Source organism: Marmota marmota, unplaced genomic scaffold (genome assembly GCF_001458135.2).
Source record: "Marmota marmota marmota unplaced genomic scaffold, marMar, whole genome shotgun sequence".
Classification (NCBI taxonomy): Eukaryota; Metazoa; Chordata; class Mammalia; order Rodentia; family Sciuridae; genus Marmota; species Marmota marmota.
In genome coordinates, this window is record NW_026000211.1 from 1679641 (window position 1) to 1689059 (window position 9419).

A 9419-nucleotide genomic window follows, 5' to 3' on the forward strand; every position below is an offset into this window, starting at 1 on the left:
AAGATCCCTGCCACACCGAGAAGCAAGACTCCTCCCGCTGAAACCTTATCCCTGCCTTTGATGTACTCCCCTTAAATAAAGAATTGGGGCCATTTTTCAGTTGTTCAGTTCCGGCTCTTATCAGGACTGGAAGACCTATCAGCTACTCTGCTTTATCTAATTTCTGGCTCTGTCTCTATTTCTTACTAATTATTTCACACTTTTCATTTCTCAGGCAGCTCACACCTCCCGAGCAGGAACCTACCCTTGTGGGGTGCTGACCACCCCACAATAGTTGGCATTTGATTTGAAGCCATCTGCTGAAGGAGTTCATCCTCATACATGCCAAGAACTTCCTCCCACCTCTCTGCTGCTAGAAAAGGTGGGGGCGTGAGTTTCCGTAAGAAAGTACCAGAGAGCCCAGAGAGGGTGATGGAGCCAAGTTGGAACAAAGTGAGAAATCTTTCAGGTGGAGACATAAGACAGAAAAAAAAAAAAAAAAAGACTTGGGGCCCAATGAGTCATTAGGCTGCTGGCCAGTGACATACTCTAGTCTGAGGACATGAAGAAACATAGAGCCAGCAGCCTACGCCCCCACAAAAGCTTCCATAACATTGTGCCTATTGAATGCAGCTCAAATTCCTTAGACAATTGGCTTAAATCAAACTTAACCCTATTCCTTTCTTAGGAGACTTGAGACTCCAGATCAACCATATCTGCTTCCAAGGGAGATGTCTGTACCCACAGCCCCTGATGCCCTTCCACCAGTCTAGGACTGCTGGTTGGGCTTCTGGAGGCTTGGATGCAAACATGGATCAGTCCAGCAAATTTTCTGCTCCTAGGACTAGAAATGGGAAAGACCAAGGCCACAGCAATAAGAGCAAAAGGAATTTTGTGACCAGGAAAGACGTGTCAGAGTGGCCACCCTGGCCACTTCTTGGCCAAAGCTAAGACTGAGTAGCAGCCTGAATAAAGCCGAAGCAGCTGGCTGAAAGAGAGGAACTGAGCAATGTAGAAAAGAATGTCTGAGACCACACACCCTACGGATGGGTCTGCGGAAAATCAGGGATCCCTAGAATGGTGTCCACTGCTCCAGTCCAAATATATTATTCAAATGACACACCTGCCCATATCCCTTCCCATCACCAGAGGGAGTTTGAATGGATCCCTACCAAAAATAACCAGTTGAAGCAATATTTCTTTTCTAGTAATTTCTTCATTCAACTATGGGACACTGCTAAAGTCTCATATTTGTGTAACTCCCCGCCCCCCCCCCAAAATTCCTATGTTGAAGCTGAGTTTCCACCATGATAGTACCAAGAGATATGACCTTTAGGTAGTGATTAGGTCATAGGGGAGAGCCCTGGTGAGGGCTGGGATCAGTGCCATTATAAAAGGGGCTCAAAGGAGTCTCTTCCTTCCAATTTATTAGATACTGAATCTGCTGGTGTTTTGATCTTGGACTTCCAGGCCTCTAGAAGTATAAGAAAAAAATTTCTATTGTTTATTAATTGCCTAGTGTTTCATTAAAGCAGCCTGAACAGATTGGGAAAGGCAGTCATTATGAGCTGGGCGCTATTTGGTAGCATGGAGATTCAGCACTAGAGGAGAACTCTGCACAGAGCTGATCTTCCTGTGGCTGGAGATCATAATGTGTGACATTCAGATGGCATTGCTCACCCCCATCTCCATGCCTTGCACTTGGCCCTCTCTGGCCATGTGACACTGACTCACCCTGTTCAGAGTATTTCCCCCTCGCCGAGTTCCCTTCACCAGCTCAAAAGACTAGCCCTCTCCAGGGCCACCTCAAGTGATACTTTCTCCTTATTACAGTGTTCCAGAATCTCTCAGTAAAATTATTTCTCCTCTTTCTTGCCACAATTAGCACTTATGAGGTTTTGTGACATTTAGACCATCTACCTCAGTTAAGTGTTTCTATGCATATTTCACCTTAGGAACTTGAACACCTAGAAAACAGGACATAAACTTGATTCCCCCTCTCCCTAGGGCCCATCATGAACACAGGATCCATTCAATAGATTTGGGTTCAAATTAAATTCAGCCTGTGAGGAGTTAATGAAGGAGAAAGTGAGAAGAGCATTGACCTTCATCCCCCATGACTAGCTTCTATATCCAAGATTATGATCTTCAGTCCTTTTGACCCCATCTCCCAAAGACCAACAGAATAGTGACATGTAATTAAAGAATTTAGTCCAGCTGCCATCTACAGTCCAAATTATCACTAGCTCATGGACAACCTAGTTATTTTTCAGCCTTGGCAAGTGGTCAGTGTCGCACAGCTAGGAAGAAAGCATAATGAAATACTTCCCAGTGCTTTGAACTGACAAAACTGTGTTTATACAATTACACGAAAACAAGCTAATGTGATGGCATCGCTGAAGTTTAATGATGTTGGGGTCAGGAAATTATAGTTCTCAGGTTACATATTTCAGCACAGATTGGTTTCCAGCTCATTGGAAAAGAATCTTGCTTTGGAGCTATCCCTTTGCACATGGGGGTTAAAATTAAAGGGATAGGGAAATGCATTCTTTAATTTTATTTCCTCCTGAGAGATGAGCATGCAAGGAGTGGCCAGAAACTAATTCTGGTATCCATGTGCAGGCGACAGCAATGTAAAAAATAATAAAGGATGTCTTCTCATGTGCCAAGGGTTCTCCTTCAACAACTAGTCTCTGCCTAGCCCCAGGGACTTTGCCAAGATCTCATGGACACGGGCTAGACATACAGGTAATGCAGTACTAGAAAAGGTACAGAACCTGCAATCCGGAGACTTGGTTAAAGATCCAGATAGCCACTGGTCCATGGGACTTTGGGCATGTCCCTGGATTTCTTTAGGCCGTAGGCTGCTTGTCCATGTACCCAATGATGGTCTGTGGTTGCTTCCACAGTTTTGAGTTGAATCTCTGCCAATTCATTAGGCTGTTGTCTCATATCTACAAACTTACTGGAGCTGACCAACCCACATCAGGATTATTTTTCTAATTGTGCTGATTCAAATCTATGTTCTGACCTGGTTCTCTTTTGTGACTTACCCTGCATCTGTCACACAACGGCCAGAGATAATAGGATTTGGCTGAGACTGTAACACAGTTTCCTCTTATCCATAGATTGTATTAGGGGCATGGCTTCTAGGAGCCTGACACCTTAACAGCACAGTTAATAGACCAATTCATGTGATCTCCAAGGGTCTTATCAGTGTATTCCTTTTAGACTCAAGTGAAAAGAACTAAATATTCACGTTCTTTGGGTGGAGAGGTTGGATAGGTGATGCATTTTCTGTGAAGGATGATCCCTCGAGGAAGAGACACGCAACACGCTGCACCAGACTCATTTGCACTGGAGTGTCCCTGTTGTGCTGTTCTGAAATCTGTTTTTGAAACATGAACTGATAAGACTGCACCGTGAGGCATTTCAGAGGTCAAACTCCCCCAAGTGGAGTCCTAAACAGACTTGCTTTCCATGATTAAAATAGTGAAGTAAGAATGCTGAGAAGGAATATTCAGTCAATCCACCTTACTTTTTTAAAAATACATATTTTTTAGTTGTAGGTGAGCAAAATACTTTAATTTTTATGTGGTGCTGAGGATCGACGAACCCAGTGCCTCACACATGCCAGGTGAGTGCTCTACCACTTGAGCCACAACCCCAGCCCAATCTACCTTACTTTTTACATCTTCTGCAACCTAGCAGTCAGGCTGCTCCCAAACACTGTACCTTTTTGAAGTTTGTCTCTTTTGCACTCAAATGGTAAGGCCAGGCAGCACCGATCATGCCACACTAGAATGCAATTAGGAGGGCTTTCAAAAGTCACACTGTGTCTGAATCCTTCCATCAACTCACTTCACTCTCAAAGACCTGTCCGAATATCATACAGAGATGATCCAAGGTAGACGTATAAAGATATTCCCAGGGAGGCTGAGGCAGGAGGATCGCAAGCTCAAAGCCAGCCTCAGCAAAAGTGAGGCACTAAGTAACTTAGTGAGACCCTGTCTCTAAATAAAATACAAAACAGGGCTGGGGATGTGGCTCAGTGGTCGAGTGTCCCTGAGTTCTATCCCTGGTATCCCGCCCCCCGCCTCCAAAAAGAGATGTTTCCAGCAAAAATCTGAAGCAAAAACAGGCAAATGATTCAGTAAAGTATAGGACAGAAAGTGTCACTACAATGTTGCTTTAGAAGAATGTTTACGATTAATATACAAACATTTTTGCTGTAACTTAAGTGAAAATGAGGTTACAGGTGCTATACATAATATTTTGAACACATGTGAAGATAAATATATACAGCAAACAGTGCAAACAAAAAGCTTGATTACTTTAGATTATGCAGGATGCGTGGGGTTTTTCTCCTCCTTTATATTTACTCTGATTCCTAAGTTGCTCAAAATAAGCTTTACATTCAGATTATAAAATTTTTAAAAAGCAAACAACTGATGTGTTCCCTTAGATGACTGCCCCCTAATTTGAGATTGCCTATCTCCTGGGTTGTCACGATCTTTCTTTCTTCCAGAAACACAGTGAAAACAAGAAAGTCAAAGTCGCAGAATTTTCTGTGACAATGGTTGCCGATGTCACGGTGTGTGCAGGCAGTTTTCATGGAAAATCCCAAGACAGAGTGACTGGGGGCAATACCCTGTCACAACACATAACTAAACTGGTCAAGTTCACTCCAAATGAATTTGGGTTGACTAAATAAAGATATAGACACAGAAAGAACCTTTTCTTTGGGTTTAGTGACCACTCTGCAGCCACAGCTCCCACAAGGGGGGCAAGGCAGTCAAGAAAGAGAAAGAGCACAGCTGGAACCCAGGTTTTATTGGGGAGAAGCCATTCAAATGAAGCAAGGGGTAGGGTTACAACAAAGTGGGAGTAATCCACTCCATTGGGTGACGCCCACTCCTGGAGCTGCACCTCTCTTATCTGAGCCCAGGTAAGGTCCAATTGCATTGCAATGGGTGCAATACCAGTTCAGTACCTCTTTACTCAGGACTTAGAGGTGTGTGCATAGCTCCTGTCCAGAGAGGCTCCCGACGCCTGTCCATTTTCTTTTCTTTTTCCTTTTTTTTGGTATCTGAGATTGTACTCAAAGATGCTTAACTACTGAGCCACATTTCTAGTGCTTCCCTTTTTAAATTTTTTTCTTTGGAGACAAGGTCTCACTAAGTTGCTCAGGGCCTCGCTAATTTGCTGAGACTGGCTTTGAACTTGCAATCCTCTTGCCTTAGCCTCCCAAGCCACTGGGATTACAGGCGTGCACCACCATGCCAGGCACCCTATCAATTTTCAAATGACTCTTTTGAAGAAAGTAGTAAGAAACTCATCAAGATGAACACTCATGGATGACTCTCTGGTGAAATCCTAAGCCTTGTTCTCCATTCAGAAGGGAGTCGACTGCGGCCAGTGTGACCATGTCTAGAGGAGGGCCAGGAGGACTCCACTTTTTTTCTTGGAACAGACTTTTCATTCTATGAAAACACTAGGAAAATTCTCGAATTTCTCCCTTAAATTGACCCATCCTGAAGATGTCAAAGTGATGCTAAGGGAAATCAGAGAGCTGATTTTAAGCCTTGAACTTTGGGGTTGTGTTCAGTCTATGAGATTTTCTGGAAGTTTGATTTGTGGGGTGACACTGAGTATGTTTTGCACATTTCACAACCAGAAAGAAATCATGTATGAAATGGCAGGGGCTGGCTGGAAGGGAGATGGAATCACAGATTAAGAGATTGTAGATCATATATATTCTTTCAAAAATATGCATGGAGAACACAATTCTGGAAGGACATTCCCAGGGTATTTACATCTCTGAACAATGAATTATTTCTGTGTGATGGCTTTTTTGTATATTCTAATATTCTTCTGCAAATCCTGCCACGAGTGCCCACCCTCCTCCCTCACCTTCGTCAACCCCCCGACCCCCACGCTTTTGTGGCTTCTGTTGCTTTTATAAATATATGAGAAATTTTTATTTTTAACATTATAATTGAGGGAGATATATTAAAAAGGTGCATAGAAAAAAAGGCCCGTGAGGTGACAGAATAAGAGATATATTTTCATTTTATTTATGATAATTTCTTTGCATTTTCCAATTGCTTTGCAATGAAAATGCTTTTCATTTTCTTTAGAGAAAAAAAAAATGTCTACTTAAATGTACTTGAGTCCTAAATAGAGNCCCTCCTCCCTCCCATGACCAGAACATCTCCCACCAGGTCCCACCTCCTAGAGGTTCCACCACCTCCCACTGAAGATGCTTGGCAAACAGAACTTTTTAACACATGGACCTTTGGGGAACATTCCAGATCCGAATGATAGTGGACCCTAAAACAGTTCTGGTGCCATTAGACACACACAGATCATGACCTCACCACTACTGAGTCAGACCACCAAAACATAGGCCTTTCAAGAAGACTTCACTAATGGTATCAGCTAATTGGTCCCCGCAGAGCCTCTTCCCAAGGCTGTGTCTGTGGAGTGGGAGGGAAGGAAAGGCCCAGCCTCCTCAGGTGGAAAGTGCTTGTAAGTTCACCCTGTCAGACAGATCCTGTGCTGTGGGTGCAGTGACCCCATTAGCACACTGTTCATAAGTGCATCATGTAAACAGAGGCTTACTCCAAGTCTGTGTAATCATAAAATGTTATAAAGGTGCCTATATTATTAAAATAGTTAAACCACATATAAACTACTTATTAGATGAAGTTCCAGCCGATGATTACAGCATGCCCTGGGTCAAAGTTCAGCTGGATGTAGCCAAACAGAAATGGTATGTACTTCATTTTCTGCATCTGTGAGCATTACATTTCATCATCAAGTGTACCAGGAGAGTTCATCTTGAAAGGAATCCACAGAACCGTTAATTTGTAGTAGCACACTCACTCTCTAAATTTTTTTTGTAAGCTTGGATTTTTGCCTACCAAGTGATAGGGGTTATATCTGTAATATTTAATGTCTGAACAAATATGCATATAAGGAACAATGTACTTGAGTCCTAAATAGAGTCTAGAGAAATGTTTATTTTCACAGCTATTGAGAATAAAATAGCCTATAGAAATGATAAAGGTGAAAAATGAAAAACAATTTTAAAAATAGCATATAGAAAAAATCTGGGATCAAATTCTTGCAGGTAAAATCATTTACACATTTCTCTTTTAATTATTCCCTTTTTCTCATCTAGTTTTACTCAAACATAATGATTGTGAGTTTAATCATATTGTTGTATCTAATTAATTCCTTTTAATTACTGAATAGTATTCCATTATATTTATGTACCAGAATTTATTAATCTATTCACTTATCCATTGGCATAAAATTTTCCATTATATTTTTTTGAATACTTATTCTATGGAAGTAGACATTTTGTTCTATGAGATCAAATAAGGATATAAGATCTATAAGGATACATAGTAAAGTATGACTTACATTTAAAAAAATTAGCAGTTGTCTATATGTCCAACAATAAGAGATAATTAGATAATCATAATCATTCTATTCAATAAAATGCAGCATTTAAAAACAAATTTTCAAAGAAGTTTTATCAACACACAATCATCTTTATGTTAATTTATTTACCTAGCAGTGCTGAGGATCAAAATTGGGGCATTAGAGAGGTTAGGCAAACACGCTACCACTGAGCCACATCCCCAGCCTATACTGTTAATTTAAAAAGATGAGATATGAAGTTTATAATCAGAATTTTGCAAAAAAGAGACCACAGAAATATGGGCAAATTCTAATATCATGTACATGTAAGGAATGGCTTTTCAATGACTTAAAAATCAAAAGCAAAACAGAGAAGAAGAAAGAAAAGATTGATATATATGTCTATACAAAAATTTTTAAAAATTGCAAAAAACTAAAATATAACTGTAAAACTGGGAGATGATATTTACAATATTTATCCAGATGAAAGACTAATACTCCTAATGCATAAAGAACTCTTTAAAGTGAAGGGAAACTAGACCAAAAACTAGATAGTACAAAGGTAAAAGACACATATAAAATTCACAAAACAAAATAAAAAAAAATTCAGAACCATGGGAAAAGATACTTATTCCTACTCAGAATTAGGAAAATGCAAATTATAACCTCCCTGAGATGCCATTTCTCACTATCAGATTTGTGAACATTGAAAGTTGACAACACCGTCTATTAGAGAACAGACAGGCAACCTTGTATACTGTTAACTGGAATGACAATGGTACAGCACCTTGGCAAGGGATGCTCACAACATCTAATAAGTACATGTCTATTTAAAATAACTTTTGACCCAGCAATCCTACTTCTACAAATTTACCCTAATTATACAACTCAAACAAAACTAAATATATGTGCACAAAATTTCCATTGCAGTAATGCTTGTAGTTTCAAAATATTGGAAATAACTTGAGTGTGTGAAAATAAGAAAGGGTTTAAATCAACAATGATATATACACACAATGATATATTCACACAATGGAATACTATGCAGCTGTAAAAAATGAGGAAGATGTCTGTGAACTGATAAGGAGTAATTTCTGTTAAATTTTAAGAAAGTGAGGGTCAAGGAATATGTCTTGTACCATATCTTTGTGTAGTAAAAAGTGGGGAAATAAGAACGTAGACCTATATTTTTATCTGTGCAAAAACAAGCACAGGAAAGATATTCCAGAAATAAATGAGATGTGTAAGCTGGGTCTTCAGGGCAGGTTAACGGGGGCCAGAGTAGAATGGATGGAGGAATGAGAAATATTTTTGGTAGTTCTGAATTTTAATACCATGTTTAAGAGTTAATTAATTAAAGAATAAATAAATGTCTTAATAAAAAGAATCTGAGCATGTGGGGAAAACTGTAAATAAATTATAAACAGAAATAAATATTCCTAACAACATTTACACAACAACCATTATAAATGAACTAACCAAATATTTCAAGTATTTGATTTTACATTCTTGGGAAAAACAAAAACCATAAGCAATTACTATATCCAGTAGGGTTTCTTTTTTCACAGTAGTATGTGTTAGCACTTCTGAAACTGCATTTTCTAAGACTGAGCAAATAGTGGGATTCAGGCTCTTTACTCTCAGAGAATGGAACTGTGAATAAACAATTGGAGAAAGCTAAAATGCACCCCGTGGTGTTCAACTGAAATTGGAGGTATTGGTATAAACACATGTTTTTAAATATACAGATATAGAAATCAAGATGACTCTCAGGACAGACTATGGAATATGCATATTTTGCATATCCCTGGCTCTGTTTGCTGGGAGTGTTGGAAAGCAATGATACAGTCCTAAGGGTGTATTTAGCACACAAAGCTGATTTTTAAATACCATCCTCCATTAAAAGGAACTAGAACTCCTTGGACAATTGACTCTGGTGTTGGAGGATTTTGCTGTATAAGAAAAGTAAGGAACTGCTCAAAGAATTTTTGGGGAGATATATATATATA